The sequence below is a fragment of the Schistocerca piceifrons genome, chromosome 3, assembly GCF_021461385.2.
Source record: "Schistocerca piceifrons isolate TAMUIC-IGC-003096 chromosome 3, iqSchPice1.1, whole genome shotgun sequence".
NCBI lineage: Eukaryota > Metazoa > Arthropoda > Insecta > Orthoptera > Acrididae > Schistocerca > Schistocerca piceifrons.
This window is the reverse complement of record NC_060140.1, coordinates 73,702,301-73,729,532: the sequence shown is the minus strand read 5'-3', so window position 1 is coordinate 73,729,532 and position 27,232 is coordinate 73,702,301. Positions and strand designations below refer to the sequence as shown.

The window sequence follows — 27,232 nt, the reverse complement described above, 5'->3', positions numbered from 1 at the left end:
CATAAATTACACATATACATGTTTGAAAATAATCACCCAAGGAACTAAATAATTACTTGTTTTACTTGCACAAACAGGAAAATTCGTTGTTTTATTTCTGTTACTAACTTATTTCCAAATTTCATGTTTGTATTACTTGTACTATTGCTGCAGTTGTGTATCTGTTAGTATGTCGTACATGTAACTGGTGATATTGGAGTGTTCATATCGTCATCTGTATCTACATGTTCATCTGTTTCCATAACAGTGTTTGGATCTCTGTTATCCCATGCGTCATGTTGTGGTGTAGGGTGAGTTTCGGGTCGTGATCTTACACATGGTCGTCGCTGCTTATAGGCCTTGTTTAGCGCTCTTGATATTTCATCAGTGATACGGTTAAGCATGATCCAGTTATCTGGGTCTCTTAAAGCTTGCCCTACGTCTTCGATTTCTGACGTCGGCCTTAGATGTGTGAGTGGGCCACATTTTAGTGTCATGTGTTCGGGAGATACATGTTGCCCGCATTCACACATATCACTTTGGCTAAGGCTAAAGTGGTGCAAGTGGGTGGGGTACGGGCCATGACGCATCAGGAAGTGTACCATACGGCGACTTGTGTCAGCGTGTCTGAGTCCCAACCGTTCCCGGATGTTTGGGAAGAAGGAGAAAACCCGAAAGGCCCTTGTCAAATGTTTCGTATTCTTTTTGCCATGTCTCAACCTTCCAAAGATTTACTTGGCGTTTTTCTGTAATATGCTCTCCTGTTATCTCATGCACTTTGTCCACTCTTCCCCTTTTGAGCCAGAATGCTGTCCCTCTGTGTCTAATGATTATGTCAATAGAGTATGTTGCAAGTACAACGCAACTACTGTCGTGAACAGCTATTTCTATGTGAAGACTTTCGCACGAATGAGTTTAAAGCTTCGCAGTGAAATCTTGAGCGACCGCCACTATTCAGGAAGGAAAATGTTCACTCTTCTTATCAGCGCAGCCTCATCGATGCTAACAGTGCTACCTGTGTTACTGAACAATATGTTCCTACAGATGGACTCTTGGGTGATTTCGTTCCAGTATGCATAAGTTATCATTCCAGTACTGTGCACCAGCTTCTTGGACGCGCGCTTTCTCGAATCGCCGATGCCGGCCGCTGTGGCCGAGCGGTTCTAGGCGCTTCAGTCCGGAACCGCGGTACTGCTGCGGTCGCAGGATCGAATCCTGCCTCGGGCAAGAATGTGTGTAATGTCCTTAGGTTAGGTTTAAGTAGTTATAAGTCTAGGGAATTCATGATCTCAGATGTTAAGTCCCATAGTGCTTAGCGCCATTTCAATCGCCGATGCTGACTTGCCTACATCCCCGCATCCCACCTCAGTCCACCCGATCGCGCTGCATCACGTGCTCCATTGGGTTGGACAACTGCCGGACATTGCTAATGACCTTACACCCACGCCGCATGCGATAATTGCGAACTTAGCCGTTGTGCCTCTCCGAACAACGCCCTGGCCGTCAGTACAAACCATGCACCAATGACTCCGCCACTTGTTATGGTTCAGAATTTAAGTTACCTGCATTCCGCCCAGACCAACCTGCGATGTGGCTTGCGGTCGCTGAGTACATTCAGGCCTCCCACGGTATCTCGGACGACAATGTAAAAATGGCCGCTTTGCTCAGCCACCTCGGTGAAGACGCTAACATAATCAGTGATGTTACTCTGGCTGTCCCGGGTAACACGAAATGCAACGTCACGAAGTCTGCACTACTCCAACGCCATTCGCGGACACCGGAGCAACAGTTAAGTCATCTACGACGAGCGCCTGGGGAAAAGGACATCTATTAAAACAAGGTATCGAGGAGGAATGCCTGAGGAACAGGATGTAGTATCAACGTTCGATTCCACACTTGTTAGGGGTTGCAGTTATCGACCGCGGTCCGTATTAGTATCTTTGGACCCGCGAGTCGCGACCAGCGCCGCCAGCGTCGCTCCGCAGCTTGTATCAAGTTTTTAGCGAGCTCTCGTCCACTCTTGCTCGGGACGTCAAGTAGTGAAGTAGCATAGCCTTCAGCTGATAGGAAGCAATCTCTAATAAGGCGTTTAGTAACGTGTGGCATAAGTGAGGCCTCAATAGCTATCTCTTTATAATTATATGTATGCAGCCAAGAAGAATCATGTACAACCAGTTAAGTACAATATACACTCCTGGAAATGGAAAAAAGAACACATTGACATCGGTGTGTCAGACCCACCATACTTGCTCCGGACACTGCGAGAGGGCTGTACAAGCAATGATCACACGCACGGCACAGCGGACACACCAGGAACCGCGGTGTTGGCCGTCGAATGGCGCTAGCTGCGCAGCATTTGTGCACCGCCGCCGTCAGTGTCAGCCAGTTTGCCGTGGCATACGGAGCTCCATCGCAGTCTTTAACACTGGTAGCATGCCGCGACAGCGTGGACGTGAACCGTATGTGCAGTTGACGGACTTTGAGCGAGGGCGTATAGTGGGCATGCGGGAGGCTGGGTGGACGTACCGCCGAATTGCTCAACACGTGGGGCGTGTGGTCTCCACAGTACATCGATGTTGTCGCCAGTGGTCGGCGGAAGGTGCACGTGCCCGTCGACCTGGGACCGGACCGCAGCGACGCACGGATGCACGCCAAGACCGTAGGATCCTACGCAGTGCCGTAGGGGACCGCACCGCCACTTCCCAGCAAATTAGGGACACTGTTGCTCCTGGGGTATCGGCGAGGACCATTCGAAACCGTCTCCATGAAGCTGGGCTACGGTCCCGCACACCGTTAGGCCGTCTTCCGCTCACGCCCCAACATCGTGCAGCCCGCCTCCAGTGGTGTCGCGACAGGCGTGAATGGAGGGACGAATGGAGACGTGTCGTCTTCAGCGATGAGAGTCGCTTCTGCCTTGGTGCCAATGATGGTCGTATGCGTGTTTGGCGCCGTGCAGGTGAGCGCCACAATCAGGACTGCATACGACCGAGGCACACAGGGCCAACAACCGGCATCATGGTGTGGGGAGCGATCTCCTACACTGGCCGTACACCACTGGTGATCGTCGAGGGGACACTGAATAGTGCACGGTACATCCGAACCGTCATCGAACCCATCGTTCTACCATTCCTAGACCGGCAAGGGAACTTGCTGTTCCAACAGGACAATGCACGTCCGCATGTATCCCGTGCCACCCAACGTGCTCTAGAAGGTGTAAGTCAACTACCCTGGCCAGCAAGATCTCCGGATCTGTCCCCCATTGAGCATGTTTGGGACTGGATGAAGCGTCGTCTCACGCGGTCTGCACGTCCAGCACGAACGCTGGCCCAACTGAGGCGCCAGGTGGGAATGGCATGGCAAGCCGTTCCACAGGATACATCCAGCATCCCTACGATCGTCTCCATGGGAGAATAGCAGCCTGCATTGCTGCGAAAAGTGGATATACACTGTACTAGTGCCGACATTGTGCATGCTCTGTTGCCTGTGTCTATGTGCCTGTGGTTCTGTCAGTGTGATCATGTGATGTATCTGACCCCAGGAATGTGTCAATAAAGTTTCCCCTTCCTGGGACAATGAATTCACGGTGTTCTTATTTCAATTTCCAGGAGTGTATATCATTTTTTTAACAACAACTTCTAATTGTTTTAGTCTTTGAAGATCCAGACCACGCAGCCAGCACCTCATCGACGTCACTGACAAACCTGCTGTGATCTATATGTTTCTGTTTAGCATTGGCCACCGGTCAACATTGGCGACGATTCGTTCGTCGTCATCATAACACAGGACACCTTCATTACTTTGTCGCCGATTATGTGCAATATCAGCTAGTAATTGCGAATCCTCTGTTCAAGAATCACAAGACGAGGAGGTATACTTGGAAAAGGCGGGTCATACGGGAAGATTTCAGCTAGATTACATCATGGCCCACGGAACGGGAGAGATGTAATCGCGCCTTTCGCTCGTGTTCAAGGAGAAACGGTCCAACCTGTTGTTGGTCAGGCGCACAGACGTGAAAATGATCGCAGGAGCGATACACCGCGGCTATTTTCTACACCCCCCCCCCCCCCCCCCGACCAACAATAAAGTGCTCAGATTAGAAAGGATGGAAGACATGGATGTAATTTTTCACCCCTTGCATTCAATCTGTATGTAGAAGAAGCAATGACGGAATTAAAGGAAAGTTTCAGAAGTGGTATTAAGATCTATGTTGAAGGGTACGAATAATAAGATTCGTTTATGAAGTCCCTATTCTCAGAGAAAGTGAAGAAGAGCTGCAAGACCTGTTGAATGAAATGAAAAGGCTGATGAGCACACAATTTCGACTGAGAGTCTACCGAAGAAAGACGAAAGTAATGAAGAGCAGCAGAAATTTGATTAGTGATAAACTTAACATCAAAACTGGGGACGGCGAAATAGATGCATTGAAGGAATTCCATTAGCTTGGAAGTAGAAAACAGATTACTGACGAATTAAGGAAGACACAGAAATCAGAATAGCACAGGAAAAGAGAGCATTTCTCTCCAAAAGAAGTTATCTGTTAAGTAACGAATGAAATTTCTGAATTAAATGTTTCATGTAAGGCTGTATTTAAAAATCAATCTTTAGGAATTCAAAACCTGTCCAGTGCTATAAGTCAAGAAAGGGGTGAAGCGAATGAGCAGGTGGACGAAATGGAAAAGAATCAACAATTTAATTTTCTTTGTAGAAGCTTATTTTAGTAACGCAAACAGAACTTAAGGAAAGAGTGAAAGTAGTGGACACTAACGTAGCTTCTTCACATACTGTTGTGTTACAAACCAAACAACGAGTAAGCAAACAATTAAATGACAGTGATTTTGTTTAGCACACAACCTGTTTCAAGCTTGTGCCCATCTTCAGGTGATTTACATTCATGGACGTCTCCATCCTCAGTGCTGGAGAGCACTGTTTCGATCAGAAACAAATAAGCTGACGATGAATATGAGACACAAACGAACCATCTGGATGTTGCTGGATGGTGCTGTAAGTCGAAATTTCAAACAGCAAGATCAAGACACAGTTACAGTGACAGAAGAAGATATAATTAAAAAGGTGACAGACTTGGAACAGATAGAAGAGCTTAGAGAATTAAGGGATGTACTTTTGAACCATCAGGTAACATTTTCAGAGAATCCTGAGCTTATAAAAGATATTGAGTGTGGAATATTGGTCAAAAACTATGAATCTTTTTTCATCAGGCCTTATCCAATCGTTTTGTCACTGAAGACTGGGATCAAAAGTGAAACTGAGAGAACACTAAATTGGGGAAATTATTGAACTGTTTACTGGTTGTTATTACAGTCTTATAGATGCAGTAAAAATCAAACGGAAGTATACATTTGGTTTTGGTTGTTTGGAACATAAATATATCTTTGGTAATAAAAAAGAGGGTTCCGTTGCCAGTAAACGGAAGTTTACGTTTGGTTTTGGATGTGTGGAATGTTAATAAACGTTTGGTAATAAAAAAGAGGGTTCCGTTGCAAGTAAATGATATTTTGGCTGGGTGAAATAACTTTCAACCATGAACTTGACTACTAGGTACTGGCAGATTACATCAGCTTCTGAATTGAGCAAGTATATGGCTTTCCTCTTCGACAGTAAATGTTACCCTTTAAGGTTGTACTATTTGGGTTAAATTTATCGGTAAGCATCTTTGCTCGTGTGCTGGACCTAGCCCAGGGAGAGGAGTTAAAGAGTAAAGTAGTTTTGTATGCCATTCTTATTGCTACTAAACAGTGGGAGGAACCCAATAGGACCTCCTTACATGACTGGAGCAGTAGAGAGTGACAATCAAGTCGTGCAAATCTCATTTTGGGAGAAATAAACTGAAATCTTTGGGGCATACCGCAAGCAAGGAGTGAATTTCGCACAAAGCAACAAAAAAAAGAATGGAAACGATAAAGAACTCTACTTGACCTCGTTCAAAAGGACAAATTCGTTCGTTTTTTGGCGTGGTAGGATTTTATCGATGTTTTGTTGATAACTAAATATAATACAGTGTTCGTTGAGAAGCTGAATTGGGGTGAGAGCTAACTTGAAAAGGGATGAACAGTGTGATAGGGACTCTATAAGGATGAAAGTATGCTTAGTTAATGTAAAATTGCTGGAACGACCAAGTTTGAATAAGGGTTTGTGCCTTGGGGCAGATGGTATGAGTTTGCCTGTGATGTGTTCTAGGAACACACTGAAGTAGAGGCAGTGAGAGAAGCAAATGTGGCAATTCCTAGTAGGATATTAAATGGCAATGAGGGGAATTATTCGACTAAAAAAAAAGCCCTATACTTTGTGTGGGCATTTCACAAATATAGATACCATATTTGTTATTGGACAGGCACATGAAACTCTTCATGGATTACAAATCTTTGGTAGTGTTCAATACATGCAGATCGTTTCATCTGGGATACATTACTTGAGCACTGGATTTACGATAGTATTCATTTCAGATTAAATACAAAAAGGGAGTTGAGAATATGGTACCTGATGCTTTTTAAAGGCTACTTTTTGGGCTAGAAAATGAAGGGGTACATTTAGAAGAATAACGTAATATGAGAGACTATTTCCTTAAGACTGCAGAGTATGTGGATGATATTCAGATGAGGGCTAAACGAGTGATAGTAGGACAAGAGGCTGAAGATAAGTTAGCATTAATTAAGAGACAGTAGCTAGTAGGTAATTCTACTAACAAGTGGAAGGAGTATTCGTTAGTGCATCAAGACGTATTGCTTAGAAGAACCAGAATGGAATGTAGTGATTAGTAATTGTGTATACCTCAATACTGTATAGAACACCTTATGTGGTACATACATACAGCGTTTAAACATTACGGAGCAATTGAATGTGTGTCACACATGAGGAAGTATTACTATTTTGAGCCGTATTTACCTACAATCAGAAGATATTGAGGAAATATTATGTGAATCAAAGATTGAAGGTGCCTCCTGGCCATAATTTAAATCTAATTTGCTGTATAGTACCAGACAGAATGTAGGTTTTGGTTATGGTAGATATATATGGTCCATTACCACCTGCCAGTTCTGGATAATCTTCTGTATTGGGTGCTATGGAAGTCTTATATAATTATGAGAAGTTCTACTTACTGAAAAGAGCTACTGCCAAACTTCAAGTGATGTGTTTTGAGTCTGAGTATTTGACTAATGTACGTCACCCAAATAGGATTCCTTCAGACAGTGGAACAAATTTTACAAACAGGACCAGCAAGGAATTTTCTTTAAAATAAAACAATACAGTCAGTAGTCATATCAGATTATCAACCACAGGAAAACCCTGTGACACACGTTATGAGGGAAATACAGAATGTTTTTGCCGAACTTATGCTGGGAGTAATCATCAAAGCTTGTGTCTGCACATGAAGGACTTTGAAATCATCGAGAATAATTTCCCTCACAGCATTATGGGAGGAATTACACTAAAGCTAACAATAGGAAAAGCAGAGGAGCAACCCATCATTGACAATATTTGTTTACCATAGTAAATTTTAGCTAACAAAGGACAGCGGGGGGGCTTGTTCTAAGTAGGGTCAAAACGAGGGCAAAAAGATGAGAAGTAGTGCTATCCTACAAGGTGAGTGAGGAAGTGTTGTTAAAGACATACCCTCTGTCATCGGTACAAGAAGGCTTAATGAAAAGGTTTTGCAACCTGTTTGAAGGCCTGCTTGTGAATCAAACTATTCTTCTCTCTAAGGCTGTAATTTCAGGTAATATTCAGAATGGAAGTATTAAAAGGTTATTTAATTTGGAAGATACTAAGAAGTTTTATTCACAAGGCAATCGTCATAATTAATTAATATGTGATGTCGTTTAAGAAAAAAATTGTGACTTGGTTACTGCATAACGAACTGGTTAAGAGATTTTAAATGAAATAATAAGAATCATGACAATAATTCTATGTGGTTATTTTAAGCTAAGAGGAAATTTGTACAAAATGCGTGTGCATTGCTGTCCTGGCAGGTGGATGTTTTTTAAAGAATAAAATAGGAGTTGATTTTACAGTGTGATATAATAACGCAGGAAACCCTTTCATAAATTATACAAGTGATTAAAAGGGTACTAGAGATATATATTGAACATTACTGATGTAACCCTTAGATGCCAATAATACTTGTATTAACATAAATGTTGTTATTTAAGTTCAAATGTTGTGAGAGAATTGCAATAGAAGCTTGAGGTCGTTCAGTCATCTCTGGCCACACACAACAGAGGGAATGTTTAAAAGTTTACATGAATATGTAGAAGATTCTTAGAGTAACTTTGGTGGAGGTGCTTAACAAATCAAAATCTTATTCTACGTGAATGAGTCATTATTAGAAGCTTTAATAAATTGGTACATAATGTGTGTGAAGTGGAGATGAAGGTGATTATATTTGTATTACAAGTAACTGTCTGACTATATAGGCCACATATTCGCCTTTTATTTTCCCTGTAAAGTGATAATGTTAGCCCACTGCCATAAATATGTTTGCTGAGCGGTAGAATCAGACCGACCAACTTTTATATAAATAAAACTGTGTCAAGTTCATCAAACTGTTAATGAGTCTGGCCTAACGCAATGATTAATTAGAATTAGTCTCATAAGAATACAGTGGTCTGACTGATGCATTACGATATAATCCCCGTATTGTTTTTAATGTTCTATGCTGACCAGCCTATTATCCTGTTGGCATCATCATTCATGCTCTTTACAACTAGGTACTCCATTTCTCTGTGAGCTGAAATAACTGTGTGGTGGTGGACCGCTAACATAAAACATTTTAACACACACATTAGTAAAGTTCTAAACGGGTGTCTAATCCCGAATGTTTCTCCAATGGAGAGATTCTTGTGGCTCTTTTTCAGTTACACACAACCCGTCCTGCGAATACACATTAAACGTATTTAATGCAGGGGTTTCCATTGCGTTCTGCATCCTCAGGTGGTTGATCATTACCGAGTCTCAACTTTTTAGCAGCAGATTCCCATACCAAGATCAGGAGGTTGTTTTGAAACTCTGCTTCTTCGCACTCTTTGACAACGCCGTTGACAGAGCGATGTTCACTCGTTATACGAGAAGTTTCCGGCTACCATCGTTGACGGTTTTTATCCGGAATTTAGCATTGACAGTCGTAGAACCGACACCCGGGTTCGTGGCCCCGTCTGTCACAAATTTTCATGTGTCGCCGATAAATTGTACAGCTGGCATCTCACCGTATTCGCAATTGGGAATGCATTTCTAATAATTTTTAGTTCCGGTCTTCTTCTGCGTCTTCATGTTGAGGATGCTGTGGGCCCTCCTGTCATCTAACAAGGGGAGGCCGCCAATTGTGAAATTCAGATTCGATTCATACTGCGCATAATAAAAGCTCATGGCCAGAGGTGTAATGTGGCAAAGCACCAAGATGCACTTCTCAACCGTTGTCGAGAAAATCGACAGTTAAAAGAAACCGTTGCGGTGAAATACTCTCTACGATTAAAATTTTCTACAGCGTGATAGCGCAGCGGTAAGCGCTGGAGTTCGTAATCCGAAGGTCGCCGGATCGAATCTCGCGCCGTGCAATATCTTTTTATTATTAGTTTTTTGCAATTCAAATATATATATATATATATATATATATATATATATATATATAAACTATTAATGAATTGCTTATGCATGTTGGTGAAGGCGGATCGCTCTCCAATTGTACCGCCTCCATTTTTCCGTTTGTTTAACAGGGTGTACCAAAGCTGTCCCGTCCGCACTGATTTTCGACGATGTTATAAGTTGCGCTAGGGACCGCATCTACCTTCTTTCGAAGTTAGCAGGCAACTACGCTGTTATGGGGCGGTTCGTTTCGGCCCATTCAACATCTGTCCTTCAAGTGTAACGAGCGAGTAACGGAGTTTATATTTCATACCTGCCACTGCAAGTTTGTGTTCGTGGGGTTTCTATTCTAATTCGAACGTTTGACTTACGCTATACGTATTCGTTTCTACGTCTTCCGTTAACTATACGTGGTTAACATTATGAAGACAATTAATAACATTTGTGAAATACAACTTTGTTTGCGGAAAACATAATGATGTTCGAAGTCGCCAGTTTTTCCACGACAAACGACTTTCAATAACTTATTATATGCATAATTGTTGCAACTGATTGCCGGGAATTGTATATATATATATATATATATATATATATATATATATATATATATATATATATATATATGTATGTATTACAAAAAACAAATACTAAAAAAAAAAAGTTGCATGGAGCGAGATTCGATCCGGTGACCTTCAGATTACGAACCCGAGCGCTTACCGCTGCACCACCATGCTGTAGAAAACTACTAATCGTAGAGAGTATTTCACCGCAACGGTTTCTTTTAACTGTCGATTTTCTCGACAACGGCTGAGAAGTGCATCTTGGTGCTTTGCCACATTACACCTCTGGCCATGAGCTTTTATTATGCGCAGTATGAATCGGATCTGAATTTCACAATTGGCGGCCTCCCCTTGTAAGACAACGGTAGTGTTCACAGGGCTACGTGGATACGTTTCTGTATTGGCGAACACTTAGGCGTCCTATCGCATCTCGACTGGACCGCTACGCCATCCGATCTTCAACTTAGAGAAAATATTTGGGGCTATAGAGTGTGACACGTAGCAATCAACATGCACTAAAATCGATACCTATATTTCATCTAATGCGTGATCCCAGTCGAATACGGCGTACCTGAATAAACTTTTGGACTCTTCTTTGCCGAAGTTACGCCGTTACAAATCTACAAACAGTATCATGTACAGCGGTGTTAGCGTGGTCTCTCCTGGGGCGAGGTTGGCGAGGATGACTAATTAGTTTAATTTTTTATCTGCTGTGCTTATATCTTATTAAGTTAAATTTGTCCTCAGTGTTCGCGTTGATAATTAAGAGTTGTAGATGCCGTGGGTGAAGTCTGGTTATCAGCAGATACTGATTTTTTCGTATAGTTTTACAGCTTTACTGTATGAAATGAGAGCTGCATCAAACCAGTCTCAGGACTGAAGACCACAACAACAACAACAAGTTCAAATGGTTCAAATGGCTCTGAGCACTATGGGACTCAACTGTGGAGGTCATTAGTCCCCTATAACTTAGAACTAGTTAAACCTAACTAACCTTAGGACATCACAAACATCCATGCCCGAGGCAGGATTCGAACCTGCGACCGTAGCGGTCTTGCGGTTCCAGACTGCAGCGCCTTTAACCGCACGGCCACTTCGGCCGGCTTTAGATCTAAGTATTTTGTTTTCAGTGTACTTTGATTAGGACGAAGTTATCACCAACACAGTCCCTTCATCAAAACGTTCAATGTATTAACCGAATTTTTTTCATAACATACCTTATTGAAACTTTAAGATATGTTTAACAATTAGCTGAGTACGCAGCGCTGCCCGGGGATGTATTCATTCCAATCTTGCGTTAGTCTGTCTCCTCTTTACCCCTCACTCCGTCCATCTCTTCCTCCCTCTTCTTTGTCCATCTCCTCCTCTTCATTTTCTGTCCGTTCCCTCTCCCTTTCTCTCTTTCCATCTTCTCCTCCCCCTACCTGTGTCCATTTCCTACCACCCCCTTCGCTTTCTGCGTTATCACCCGTCTACCAATAAGAGTTGCTAGTTCATAACCCCACAATATTTCTATCCATACAGTAAGTAGTATGTGTACCAAGTTTGGTTTAAATCGGTCCATTGATTCAGTAGGAGATACATACATAGATACATACATATATATATATGTACATCCATTTTTATAATTTGTATGGGTATAAATACATGGATTAAATTGTATTCAAATCACATACGCACCAGTTTTGTTTGCTATATTCGTAGATAAGTAGACATTTCGTGATTATGACTGCTGAGATGCACCGAGAAGCGTGCAACAACTGCGAGAAGATGGGATGCCTCAGCTGAAACGTTGACAACGCTTCCCCGTTACATTTCAAGTCGTTTAGCCTGTCAAAATAAAATGGAGTCACTTGATGTAACAAATCAGTTTCTTAAAGCTGATTATATTTTCTAGAAACGAAAGGTGAAAGTTAAACTCAGCTTTCCTCTTTTCCAATTCTTATGTTTTCCTTTGAAAGAAATGCCCAGGTCATTAGAAATAAATGAAAATATTAAACTGAGTTCTCCTGGCGTAAACTACGAGTGGTATGCGTGTCTGCTGACACCTTTTCGTTACAATGAGCGGTCTCTGTTGGAATATAAGAATGTTTCTGCACACACACATATAAAATTGTGACAGGACAAGGAAATGCTCTAGTACAGGAAGATTAGTATTATTGCACGGTGGACACACCTCTCTTCTGCTATTCAGATGTGGTTGAATCTTGAGCGTTCGCAACGAGGGAGACCAAACCCTGCAACCCTCCTCGTCGGGATATGAATCAAATGGGTTTTCTAGGTGGAAGTTCATGCCCAGGTTCTCTCCATTTCTTAGTGACGTCGAAAACGTGTGTGACCTGAACATCAACATAAAGTGGCCACTGTGATTTTAGGCGTACAGTTCGCAGATTCTGGAAAGCGCTACCTGGAACTGAGTTCTCATGGATCTCTGTCTTCTTAACAATTTGCACCTTGGCAGCTTTGGTCATGAAATAAGTAGAGCAACGCTGGATATAACAGGCATCCACTGGGTGGGATTTGACAGTGCCATTAACGGTCGTAATGGCCTCATTCTGTCTTATTTATATGTACGCTCTTTTCCTATGCAGGGCACAATTTTCAGCATCTCTGTATACAAGTGAAATCGTAGAATTACGTGCCATACTATCTTCATTTGTCCACCAGATGTTTCTGGCATTAGCGTTTAGTAGATCTCCTACCGAGCCAAGCTTCTTTGACAGATTCGCGCAGGACTGCATAAATAACAGTGCCAGGTAGATGGAGAGGAGCAGTTGTGAGAAACTCTGATCTCATCTAGCAGCTCGTGTAATTTCCTGTGTGCCTCTATATCATGGAGATGGGTCATTGTGGCCACTGTTTTACTTGGATTAGTCTGGAGTCTGCATTTGCAAATATAGTCATTCAGTACGTTGTAAACTTGAAGGGATACGCCGACCCAGACAGTGTGCAACCAGCCCCACGCGATCAATTTTGCTCCTACAAGTCCATTACGAAGAGCAGCACAAACTGCACAGGACCTTGGTGTGCGAAGACATTGGGCAAGAGAACACTTGGAATGGATCCTGGATCTACGGCGTCCGTTTCTACTCACTGGCGTGTGCAGGATTCTTATGACGCCTTATGGTCGTCCTAAGAAGAGTGGGACCACGTGGTTCCTAAGCTCTATTGGCAGAACTGCGGCGGATTCTTTGTTGGCTGCTGACGAGCTTCCTAATGCATTTCAGACAATGAGCAACTGGGTTCATATCCGCAGTCATCACTAGCTACAATTTTGACTTAATACTCTCACCTAAGTGAAATTCAGAGTCTCTCGAGCCCAAAGCATGGCCGCACCCTGTACTCTTCATGGCATCCGGAAGCACCCTTTTCGTATCCGGAATGACTCCCCGCAGAATGCACACGGAGTGCACAGTGGCTTCCTTCCCCTCCTTGGCACCCATGTTCCTAAGGGACCGCACTACGCGCGTAACGTTGGAGCTCCCAACTACCAGCAAACCCACCCTCTGTGAAATATGGAAGTGCTCTGATCAGTTGTAAATGATGCGGCGGCTTCTCTTCTCTGTACCTCTTGGAGTTAACAGTTCCTTCCAGAAGTCAATGACGACGTGTGGCTTCCTGTGCCTAGCCAGTATGAGACTTCTACAGGCCAATGGATAGTTATCACGAAACAGGTTTCATTCCAAGTTTCATTATTTTCTAGCGTTTCGGCTAGTACCTCTATCATGCTAGGCGAGCGTACGGCGAGAGGCGTTACTCAAATTTAAGTGGAATTTGCCTGCGGAAAGTAGATTTCCCCAATCACTTACGACCCAGAGAACTGCCAACACACTTGACACATCACGAATTTAAATCACAGCTTTTTCTTAGCTTTCAGTGATGTTTCTTTTCGAAGCACGGAATACTAATTTCCTGAAGACATAGCACAACCTGGCATTTTATGGAAATCTTGGAGGTCATTTACAGTGGTAGGTCCTTTTTCTCCTTCAATAAATTCGGTTTCGCCCATTATGCTTAACATTGGGATACTGATGTACCAATACAACAGAAGAATAAAATTTAGTTGCTGTAGAAACATTGCTCCAGTGGGCCAATCAACTTTGGACTATAGCTGATTGTGAGAGCGTTGGGTGACCGACGTATCGCTGTTTTGCTTGTTTTGAAATTACTAAGAGGCCACGTGGATCGGCAGCCTAATGGGTCGGTCAGCCTCCAGTGTACTGGATGTATTTCAGGCCAGAGGTTATTCTTGTCCGCTAAACCACAGATGGTTATCTCATGCAAAGAGATCCGCGCGGTTAAAATTACCATCCACATCCGGGAAACCAATACCCGCAACCGCGTCAACATCCGCATATGAAACAGGAAGGAAGATTAGATACTAACTTCCTGTTAACAGCGCGGTTGTTACAGGATGAGCATATTCTGTGTTACGAAAGGACAGGGAAGGACTTCGGCCGCTACCTTTTCGAAGGAAATAGCCCTGTATTTGCCTGGAACGATCTGGGGAAATCGCAGAGAATTTCAATCTGAATGACCCGACGAGAATTTGAACAATCGTCCTCTTGAATGTGAGTCCAGTGCGCTAACCACTGCGTCAGCTCGCATGGTGCAATCTGCAGACGTTAAAGTTCTTTAAAGTAGTTAAACGCGCCACTGCTCTGACGAAATGCTTATGCCTGGTCTGAAATATCGACTGGTGCAAGTCCTTATCCGGATTTGATGCGAATTACAGCTGGACGCGTTTCAATGACAGTCGTATTAAATTTACACTCTTTCCTTTTGCACACAAGAGTGGCACAAACATATTAGTTCCTTATTTATGTAGAAAGCCTTTTGATGAAAAGAAATTTCCTCTCATTTTTTACATTTCGCGCACGAACCACGCAATTTGGATAATTACATTTTAGTATAACGTGGGCTGCCATATTCTCGATACGGTCAGTAAATAATAACATAGTTATAATAACTGAATGAGATTTTACAAATTATTCGCGTACCATTTCTGCTGTGATGGGAAGACAAGTGAAATCGGCGCACAATTTGTCATTTTTTGCACACTGTTAAAAGTTAGTCATGTAATTATGACGATGCTAAATCGCGTCAACTTGCTACTCTTCTTACAATAACAACTACAGCATCGTGTAGTTTTATACAGTACAGAGAAAAGTTGATAGGTACACCGATTATATACCGAGCATTGCTAGTGGCATAAGTAATTAGCAAACAGATGTGAGATTATGAAACGAACATTCCAAAGAACGGCTTGTTATGCAAGAGCCCACTTATCACGCTGTGGTTCCTTTTTGGGATTGCGTAAATGAGCAGAATAACTACAAAATACACAGGAATTACTGAGATGTAAGACCGCTGCTTATGAAATGAAAATATAGAGAACATATAAAAGTATATAAAAACTGGAAGAGGAACATGTGGGAGTCATTAACCCTAGCAATTTTTAACAATGTACGTGTTCTTCTCCGGAGCACTGCACAGTTAAAACAGTATATTGGTAGTGTATCAAATAGAAAAACAGTAATTGTGAAGTTCAGTTAAATGGCTTATAGCAATTGATGGTCCACTGGAAAGGTAGACGTCTAGCGGCGAACTGTCGAATGGGCACACACACCGCGGAGCGTTGTCAGTTACTGTAAACACTGGAAAGTGCCAGTCGATGGAGCCTTGAGATCCATCAGCGGGGCCATACCTGATTGGCGGAATCATACTCTTAGCGTCATAAGGAGCCATTCGTAACTTGCTTAGGAAACTGGACTACAAAAGAGAAAGGTACGGTCGCAGCAACGCATAGTCAATAGGTGCAGCGGTCGTAGCCAGACGGTAAGTACAAACTCATACTTCTGCTTTGCCTGTGATAAGCCCCAGTCTGTTTCTGGTCTGGCACGACTTAAAATCATTGTTATCTGAAGTTAATTCCCATAAATTAATAAAGTAATTATCTCTTGTAGTCAGTAACATCAGTGATTGCGACGAGTAAGCCGTCTACTTTCGTACTAATTCCACCTGTTCCCTAGTAGCTGTTTTGTATGTAATTTTCTTTGTAGTTGAGTGCACGCTGAGCCATGCTGGATGCAGTGAGTCAAGCTACTGACTAGGCATTTCGACCTACCTCCAAGGGGCTGACGGCCGCGTTTTCACAGGAAAGCCGGCCGGTGCGGCCTTGCGGTTCTAACGCTACAGTCCGGAACCGCGCGACCGCTACGGTCGCAGGTTCGAATCCTGCCTCGGGCATGGATGTGTGTGATGTCCTTAGGTTAGTTAGGTTTAATTAGTTCTAAGTTCTAGGCGACTGATGCCCTCAGCAGTTAAGTCGCATAGTGCTCAGAGCCATTTGAACCATTTTTTTCACAGGAAAATGTGGGGTGACGTGACCATCCTGAGGAGGTATCAGCCAGCGAACTTGTAATTGCCAGTGCTGCTGACTTGAGTCGCATCCCTACAGTTTCTCACACAATGCACTCTGCACAGTACGGGGTCCAGTGATACATTCACAGAAATAGTTATCATAGCTGGAAGAGCACTTGCACTCATGGAGAATCTCACAATCAGATTTTACAAGCAGACCCATCTGCCCAAAGGACACTTCAAAGGAACATTCGCTTACACCGAAAAGTCGCCTTCCAGCAACGTTATGCGAGGGTAGTCCGTGATAGATGGAGATTTTGGCATTCTGTGAGAAGCATCTCGGTTGCATTGTGAACAGGAATTCTTTTCTCTCTGTGAAGTGATGTCGCCACTTTACATGGGGTGAAGAACCTCTGGCCTACAAAGTTGTAAGAGCGCCCCTCACTGGATAATCTAAAACAGAACGTTCCGAGAAGTTCAGACGTTTCGGTAAGCGAATTGGGTGAAGCCACAAACTTAGCTGTCGAATGGAGGATTGATTCAAATTAATGTAAGAACTTTGTCCATGGGTGTATAATGATTTGTTAATTTTGAATAACTTCTGGAAGGAGGGAAGATAGTTGTCTTGATAGCAAATGTGACTCTGACCAGCATTTTGCAGATCCTTTTTCATTGGTGCATTGGAACTGCATGGACTTGTAGAGAAGAAAAAGGATTCTGTGTCAGAGGAGAACGCACTTCGGTTCGGGAGTCAGAAAACTGACTTCATTTCGGGATATGGAAGAGAAGACTTGGCCTAGAGACTTTGTCTGGGGCAGAGCTGATGTGTTGCCATCTGCATTAGATCATGGTACCGGCTATGCTCCATGTTTCTGAATGCTGAACGTGGTGAAATATCGCACCTTAGGCGGGCGCAGTGCGAGAATTACTGTTTGTTTCTAGGCGGGCTGTAAGGATTAGGAGTATTTCCAGTATAGAGACCTATGAAGTATCATTGTTCCCGCGCTCAGTTTACGAGGGGAATAGGAAAGGAAGTGACTAGCAGATGTATAAGTTAACCTCGGCATATTATATATGCAGATGTAGATTTCATAGCTAGTTGAGCACCCTGTTTGCTATCTCTTCTGAGGTACAGCATAGATGTATGATGTTTGCCAGGACCATCCATGTCCTATTAGTCATCTGTTGCACAACACGTTTTTCATTAAATACAAAAAAAATAAGATGGTTCAAATGGCTCTGAGCACTATGGGACTTAACTACTGAGGTCATCAGTCCCCTAGAACTTAGAACTACTTAAACCTAACTAACCTAAGGACATCACACACATCCATGCCCGAGGCAGGATTCGAACCTGCGACCGTAGCGGTCACGCGGTTCCAAACTGACGCGCTTAGAACCGCACGGCCACACCGGCCGGCCATTAAATACACATGAGCCATAGCGAGTGATCTGACTACTGGCCATTCCAACTGATGCGGATTACTCTGACATCTGTTGGGGTTTATCGCAGGTTCAGTTGTACTCTCTCACACATGTACCTTGCAAACATTCCAAGAACATCCACAGAATTCAAGTTATCAGCTAAAATTACAAGACACGAACGATGCCGATTCATGCAATGTTGACTATTGATCACAGGTAACTGAATTTGACGTAAAGCATATAATATGATTGATACCGCCTTTTGATTTTTAACTTCAGACCAATTACTATGGATATATCGACACCCGTTTGGACCTCTACCCATGGAAAATTTTAGCAACTATTTCTACCACTGGATGAAACACTGCAATCAATATCCCAGCACACTCATGAATGGGTAGCTTCAGCTGCGTGTGACATATCTGAAGAAACATATAGACTCTCTTCCTCGCCAAGTAGAAGCCATATCGTATGAAGGCTACAGGCGTCATAAGGTATTAGCAAACTGTCTCCTAGGGGTAACCAATGTTCAGTGCAGCGTGTGTACCAACGATATTAATCTCGAAATATAGGACAAACAGATGTTGGCAAACAAAACAAAATAATTTAGAAAGAGGAGAAGAGGATTAGATGTACGATTCGTGTCTGATGCCATCAGTGGCGTACACACCCCTTTCGGCGGCGACGAGGCACACGAGGTCCGTGGTGGCTTCCCTGACAGTGGGCCACATGAGTCCACGAATCGCAGCCAGGGCGCAGCCAGGGCGCAGCCACAGTTCTCCGCGGGTTTACCGCAGCAGGCAGCGGCAGTTCACAGCCGCTCCTCAGTATCCAGTGTTCACAGGCTGGTATCGCAGTGGATGGTGGCTTGAGGTTCTTGCACGGTTCACTCCAGAGAGAACATCCTGAAAAATGTTTTTCAGTCATAAATAATCAAATGCAGTGAAGATCGAGTGACTACATATTTAAAGTGGTTGCAGGTACCCAAAAACTGACTATAGACCACTGGTTCATGGTGGTGGTGGTGGTTAGTGTTTAACGTCCCGTCGACAACGAGGTCATTAGAGACGGAGTGCAAGTTCGGGTTAGGGAAGGATTGGGAAGGAAATCGGCCGTGCCCTTTCAAAGGAACCATCCCGGCATTTGCCTGAAACGATTTAGGGACATCACGGAAAACCTAAATCAGGACGGCCGGAGACGGGATTGAACCGTCGTCCTCCCGCTACTGGTTCATGAGTCCCATGCCATTAAACTATTCACAAATACTTCGACTGATTAAAAATAAAGTTCACTGTGGTGATCAAGACATCTAAACTCTCATAAACATGAGTAGATTCCAGTGGGCTAAGTGGGGCCCGGTTAAGGGTCAAGCGGCACAAGGTGCCGCTTGCGGCGTCAAGTTGAGACTGGCGCCAGAGTTGCCACAACTGTACGATTTCTGAACAGGCACTCCTCACAACAAGTAGCGACCGCTTGGAACGCCATGCAGAGGGGGGCGACCAGGTGCAAGATTTACGTAGGGTGTATATCACAGTTTGTGCAGTAGCAAAAACTGACGCGGGTGAATATACCGGGTGATTAAAAAGTCAGTATAAATTTGAAAACTGAATAAATCACGGAATAATGTAGATAGAGAGGTACAAATTTACACACATGCTTGGAATGGCATGGGGTTTTATTAGAACCAAAAAAATACAAACGTTCAAAAAATGTCCGACAGATGGCGCTTCGTCTGATCAGAATAGCAATAATTAGCATAACAAAGTAAGACAAAGCAAAGATGATGTTCTTTACAGGAAATGCTCAATATGCCCACCATCATTCCTCAACAATAGCTGTAGTCGAGGAATAATGTTGTGAACAGCACTGTAAAGCATGTCCGGAGTTATGGTGAGGCATTGGCGTCGGATGTTGTCTTTCAGCATCCATAGAGATGTCGGTCGATCACGATACACTTGCGACTTCAGGTAACCCCAGAGCCAATAATCGCACGGACTGGGGACCTGGGAGGCCAAGCATGACGCAAGTGGCGGCTGAACACACGATCATCACCAAACGACGCGTGCTAGACATCTTTCACACGTCTAGCAATATGGGGTGCTTTTTTTGGTTCTAATAAAACCCCATGTCATTCCAAGCATGTATGTCAATTTTTACCTCTCTATCTACATTATTCCGTCGCTTATTAAATTTTCAAATTCATACTGACTTTTTGATCACCTGGTATATAATGGAAAAGGGGAGGGGGAGGTGGGGTGACAAATGGCAAGTCGCTTGTGTGAACAACGTTCTAGAACCGGCGGCGAGACTAACCAATAATAACTCCAGAACGCAGCTCAAATAAATTTGAGTTCAGACCTGCTCATTACCTAACACTCGCTTAAAGTTAGAAGTACGAAGTTCCAATCAGTCTGAAATCATTTCAAGCACAAAAAGATGCTCAAGTGTTTACGTGACCACTTGGCACCTGAAACCTACATCACTTACAACAAGTTCTAACCAACGCTACCACTATCAACTCTCCGATGTACGAGTTACCTCACTGCCCGTCTAGAGCAGAATGACCACTTGAAGCAAAATGGCCTGCAGCCGCCATCCGTTCGCCGTTAAAAGGCCTTGTAGTGCCATCCAAAATCCACAACGAACACAATTTCCATGAAATAGACGACCAATTAAACATAAGTCACAACTACATCATATACCAGGTGTAGCAGTCTGACACCGGAATTTGGTTGCAATAACTACACGTTTGTTGTTTGAAACTGATAAACAATAATTTATTCAAAATAATCTCCATTGCTGTTTGCTGTTTATAGATTTCCCCCACCCCTCCGGCAGGCTATGAATGGAAAAAAGAAAACACTTCTTTTGAAGCGAACCAGTCAGCTAGCCATTTTCCTACACTTTCTTACGAATTGAAGCGTTGTTCAGCGAGAGCGTGTCCCAGTGATGCAAACAGATGATAATCGGAGCCAAGTCTGTAGAATAAGCCGCATGCCCCAGTATTTGCCAACTGAACGCCTTCATCGTTTACCTGATCCGTTTCACTGTGTGTGATGGGGCGTTATCATAGAGTGATATGACTCTGTGTTTCTTTTTTCCATATCCGGACGTTTTTCAAGTAATGCTCGATTTAAATCGATCATTTGATGTGGTAGCGATCGGTGTTAAATGTTTCATCAGGTTTTAGCAGCTGATCCCACCAAACACAGAGCATTGTCTTCTTTCCAAAGCGATTTGGTTTTGCAGAGGATGACGTTGGTTTGCCTGAATTCACCTAAGATTTACGACGCTTAGGATTCTCATAATATACCCATTTTTCATCTCCTGTCACTATCCGATGGAGAAACTACTTCCTTTTGTATCTGGCGAGCAGCATTTCACAAGTGGTCTTTCGATTTGCTTGCTGTCTTTCATTCAGCTGATGCGGAACCCATTTTCCCACTTTCTGCACCTTTCCCATATCATTTAACCAAAGAGAAACGGTTTTCTGCCTGACATTCAGTAGTTCCGGGAATTCCTGTTGAGTTTGAGTATCATCTTAATCCAATAAGGCCTGCAATCCCTTGTCTTCGATATTATTCTGTGGGTTTCCCGCGTTCTTCGTTTCTCACGTCAGAATCACCACTTTTGAAGTTGTTGAACCATTCTAAACACTATGTTTTCCCAACAGCATGTTCACCGAAACTTTGTACGAGCGTTCGATGCGATTCTGCAGCAGTTTTCTTCAAATGATAACAGAAAACCAATGCTGCCCGCAAATCGTAGTTTATAGGCACGAAACTCGACATGTTTACAGTTTTCGAAACCCATACCGATGCATGGAACTTAGGTTGCGGTGTGTTGAGAGTCGTTTTCCGGCGTTATCGGAAGCAGATGGCGCTGTGGACGCGGTTTGACGGGCCCTACACCGACGGCTAGCACAATCCATAAGGGAATTCCGGTTTCGTACTCCTTCACCTGGTATGTTAGATGAATCGTCGTTCTCTCTCGGTCCCCCTAAGTCCATACACAGTATCCTATGACTAATAGTTTTGCAGTTAACTAAAACGTGACTTTTCTGCATACACAGTCAGGACTAACGACAAAGAAATTGTTGTTCAAACATGACAACAATAAAGATGGCCTGATCAATACAAGCGTCTCTTGGCGCTCTACTCAATTGTGGTACCAAATATTACACTCAATGTACTACTTTCAGGTGACGGGTGTCCTTCTTACAGTCCTAATTAACACTTCACTGAATAAACAAGAAATCAGCTAGTTATCTACACGTATGACGTATAGTTATACAAGGTGTATCAAAATTAATGGAGTAAACGCATTCAGTTGAAAGTACACGATACTAGAAGCAAAAAAGTCGCAGTAAAAATGGGGTCGAAAGCGCATACCTTAAGAGCTACTGCGAAACAATAGGACGGATACGTACAAACCAAAAATCAAGAACAACTTGCAAAATCAAACACAGGATCTGAGTTGACGATCTTCCAGATGACACATAGATCCCGTAATTTATTAAAATAGTGCACTCAAGTGCTACTTGCTTATAACTAACATCACCCCAACAGTACAAAGTAATATACTATCTCGCCATTAGCGACCATTCCTACGGAGGCTCAGCCCCTGCAGAAGTATTCCGCCTGGTACGTAAGACACATGGGACAGGGCGAGTCTCTCTCTGACTTCAAGAAGAGTGCGATGATTCAACGCCTAAGAGGCCAGGTGTTGATGCACATAAATATGAGGAATGTAGGATCACGCTAGTGAGTGCTGATTTAACTTACAACATAGGCTGAAAAGAAGCCTAAGTATATTTATGGCATTAGTAGATACAGAGAATGCTTTTGCTAATGTTAACCGGATTACACAGTAAAATTCGGCAGATGGTAGAGATTGATATACGACGTTATCTACGAGCATAAAGCCTTCTATAAGGGATCCACTTACAACACTTAACCTTCTACCCGTACATCAAGGCGTATGCACCGCCTTCCGATTCACTGCCCTGGGGCAACGATCAAAATTTTGAACTTTCTTTTACATTCTTGGCGTATCGCTATTCAGTAAACAGTTACAACCGTTTGCGTAAACTCAATATTAATCTTTAATTGGCCTGTATTGTAATGTTTGTAATTAGGAACAAAAATACAACTATACAAAATACATAAAGGGACCGATTATGGTAAGGTACGTCACAACATCGTAACCAACGTTTTGGGTTCAACGAAGAGATGTAGACGGTTAATTTACAGCCCCTCCGAATCGCAATTCACGGTATCGTCCGATTCGCCAAGTTCTTAGACTTAGAAGTTTCACAATTAAGTGTTCTTTCCCGTTAACAAAAAATAGTCCAACACTGCGATACTCAGAACATTATATCCTGCTTCATTATAGTACGTGCAAGCCAACCCAACCGCCTTATAGTAGTTCAAAACTGCACGGCGATAGCGTCGTGAGAATCCACACTACACGAAAAAGGTCTTACCGTAAGGTTTACAGTTGGTCCAGCATGTCTCTTCTTCGCCGCAGCTGATTCCTCTCTGGCCGTTGCCGAGGTGGTAGCAGACACAAGCGGACGCGGAAGTGTCATTTGCTGCCAGCTACGCACCCTGGACGCATTATGGGCTGTTGAGACTCAGACTGGGGCTGTCGGTGTGCGTATCGCAGGGAGTACAGGCTCAATATAACGATATGCCTGGCGGATGTCCATCCGCAGGATGTTTCAACCACAGGAAGTGTGACGTCTGTCGTTCAGACCGCAATCTGGGAGCTTGCGTAGTCGCAGACACAACGAGAGCTTCTACCGCTTATACGACAGCTAACTTCCCGCTGTGTAGAATGGTAATAAAGAAAACGCTTCAGCGCTCTAACAAAACCTTAAAAATCCTATCCTTTTAGATTCTGCTCTCCACACTTCATTTCTTTCCTCTAGATCAGGGGTCTTCATACTTTTCCTGTGACGGAACACTTTGAGATCCTGGTACTTTGTTGGACGTCTTGTTTATTTTGAAGGTTAATAAAATTAACAACATATTTAAAAATGAGAACTACTTAATTCATTCAGTAAGTACTTCAATTTTAAATCATAGCTCATCGTCTTGACAAGTCTTTGTGATTCAACGAACGAAGCGTGATCCAGTGAACCAAGCGTCTCCATGTTGGACAGTCACCAAGCCTCGTGAAGAGGTAGAACCAAAGATCTTCTTGATTTAATCCATGCACCTGCTCGTTGCTCTTTCCCGTGACCTCTTGCCATAGATCTTCTCTCCCATGATTATTTTCTCTATCAAAGCTAATAACACGAAAATTGTAATAAAATTTCAAAAACGTAAAAGAAAAGTCGAGAACAAATACCTTGTTATTAATAGTTTTTTCGCGGAGCACTTATTCACATTCCACGGAGCACCAGCTATCCTGGGATCACAGTGACGGAACACTTTGAGATCCTGGTACTTTGTTGGACGTCTTGTTTATTTTGAAGGTTAATAAAATTAACAACATATTTAAAAATGAGAACTACTTAATTCATTCAGTAAGTACTTCAATTTTAAATCATAGCTCATCGTTTTGACAAGTCTTTGTGATTCAACGAACGAAGCGTGATCCAGTGAACCAAGCGTCTCCATGTTGGACAGTCACCAAGCCTCGTGAAGAGGTAGAACCAAAGATCTTCTTGATTTAATCCATGCACCTGCTCGTTGCTCTTTCCCGTGACCTCTTGCCATAGATCTTCTCTCCCATGATTATTTTCTCTATCAAAGCTAATAACACGAAAATTGTAATAAAATTTCAAAAACGTAAAAGAAAAGTCGAGAACAAATACCTTGTTATTAATAGTTTTTTCGCGGAGCACTTATTCACATTCCACGGAGCACCAGCTATCCTGGGATCACAGTGACGGAACACTTTGAGATCCTGGTACTTTGTTGGACGTCTTGTTTATTTTGAAGGTTAATAAAATTAACAACATATTTAAAAATGAGAACTACTTAATTCATTCAGTAAGTACTTCAATTTTAAATCATAGCTCATCGTTTTGACAAGTCTTTGTGATTCAACGAACGAAGCGTGATCCAGTGAACCAAGCGTCTCCATGTTGGACAGTCACCAAGCCTCGTGAAGAGGTAGAACCAAAGATCTTCTTGATTTAATCCATGCACCTGCTCGTTGCTCTTTCCCGTGACCTCTTGCCATAGATCTTCTCTCCCATGATTATTTTCTCTATCAAAGCTAATAACACGAAAATTGTAATAAAATTTCAAAAACGTAAAAGGAAAGTCGAGAACAAATACCTTGTTATTAATAGTTTTTTCGCGGAGCACTTATTCACATTCCACGGAGCACCAGCTATCCTGGGATCACAGTTTGGGGAACCCTGCTCAAGACAAGCTTGTTACAGATATATTACTAATTCTTGGTGATATTTGAAGTAATGCAGGCGAAGTCGCTTCTCTCTTGTGTCCACTTACTAGAACTGCTATCTGAACAAGAAGAACTAATAATATTTTCTGTTTTTTGTCCATCCGTCATTGATAGATGAAAATGAGTAGTGGTACATCTTCTTAAGTGAGTGCCTAATCTATATCAAAAAAGTATGAAAGAAAAAATAATCATTTAAATAAAAATCAATTTTTAATATACCACGTTCCCAAACCCGACTGAAACATTATAAAATAATTTCTCCTAGCCCCATACAGATTCCTAACCTCATATAGATGATCCTAAAAATTTGTGAGCGTCAATTTTTAGTATGTATGAAAATACTTACAAGATTTACAAAGAAAAACATGGCGCGCATGCAACAGATAACAGCAAGGAGGTGAACTATTCATATATCAATTATGTATTTCAGACGCCCTAAGTTTTTTCGTTTTATATGCTACAAGAATTCAAAATCACAAGTTTTCAGAACTAACTGTATGGGGCTAGGAGAAATTATTTTATAATTTTTAGTCTGGTTTACGAACGGGGTATATTAAGAACTGATTTTTAATAACATTTTCTGCTTTTCATTTGTGTATACGCAATTTTTCAATCGATTTCAACAGAGATATGCTGTAATTTCAGATTTATTTTACATTCCCTTCTCCTGAGTCAACCAATTTATTGCATCCTCCTAGATATGTCGTGCGATAAGACCGTGGAGGTAAACATCGGACAGATTCTAGCTCACACAGAGGCATACCAGCAATTCTTCTTCCTTACGCGACTAGGAGAGGGAGAAATGGCCGTGCTTAAAAAAGTACCCCTCGCCATATACCATACAAGAAGTCTATGACTAGTTAATATGAGCAAGTACAGCTGTTACCCGTTATTATGCGTGGTTCAAATAGGTAACAGTGATGTTATAAGAACTTGGACGCGGAGTTGGCTACTGTTCTACTACTGACAGTAGATTTTAAAAACATTGTTTAAATTCCATGCATCTAGTTTTGCTGTCCAGTTCGCGTCTTTTTTCCGCCCAGATATAGTAATCGAAACACTTCGAGTAAGTGCGTTACGCAGTTTTATAAGACGGTTCAACTGTCGTACCTTATATTTTTACTAACGTCTGTTAATACGTATATCTAGGTAACTGGAGATAGTAGCAATAGAAATTGGTAGGGCTAGTAAAGATTCTGACAGCAGCTAACTGTGATACATCTAAGTCTGGATTAATACTGTAACAAAATAAAAATGTTCAAATGAGTGTGAATTCCCAAGGGACCAAACTGGCCCTAGACTTACACACTACTTAAACTAGCTTAAACTGACTTATGCTAAGAATAACACACACACCCATGCCCGAGGGAGTATTCGAACCTCCGGCGGGAGGGGCCGAGCAATACGTGACATAGCGCCTCAAACCGCGCGGTCACTCCATGAGGCAACAAAATAATGTTTGTGTCAAAAATAAGTAAGTCCGTCTTAATCTACTCTGAAGCGCCAAAGAAGTTGGTGTTGGAATACGTATTAAATACAGAGATATGTAAACAGACAGAAAACGGTGCTGCGGTCAGCAACGCCTATATAAAACAGCAAGTGTCGGGCGCAGTTGTTAGAACGGTTGCTGCTGCTACAGTGGCATGTTATCAAGATGTGAGTTTGAACGTGGTGTTTAAGTCGGTGTACGAGCTATGGGACACAGCATCTCCGAGGTAGCGACTAAGTGGAGATTTTTCTGTACGACCATTTCACGAGCGTACCGTGAATATAAGGAATCCGGTAAAACAACATATCTGTGATAACACTGGGGCGGGAACAAGATCCTGCAAGAACGGGTCACGACGACTGAAGAGAATCGTTCAACGTGACAGAAGTGCAACCCTTCC

General features: G+C 42.7%; 1 long non-coding RNA gene across 2 annotated transcripts in view; it reads right to left on the bottom strand.

Moving 5' to 3' along the window:
• Positions 1-23,562, bottom strand: part of LOC124789777 — a 43,541-nt gene extending 19,979 nt beyond the window's left edge. For both annotated transcript variants that reach the window (XR_007016165.1, XR_007016164.1), the window contains exons 1-3: positions 23,407-23,562; positions 18,592-18,826; positions 11,814-11,963 (exon numbers count right to left, since the gene is read on the bottom strand). This is a non-coding gene — a long non-coding RNA (uncharacterized LOC124789777). The remainder of the gene's footprint in view (positions 1-11,813; positions 11,964-18,591; positions 18,827-23,406) is intronic.
• Between the last annotated feature and the right edge of the window lie 3,670 nt (positions 23,563-27,232).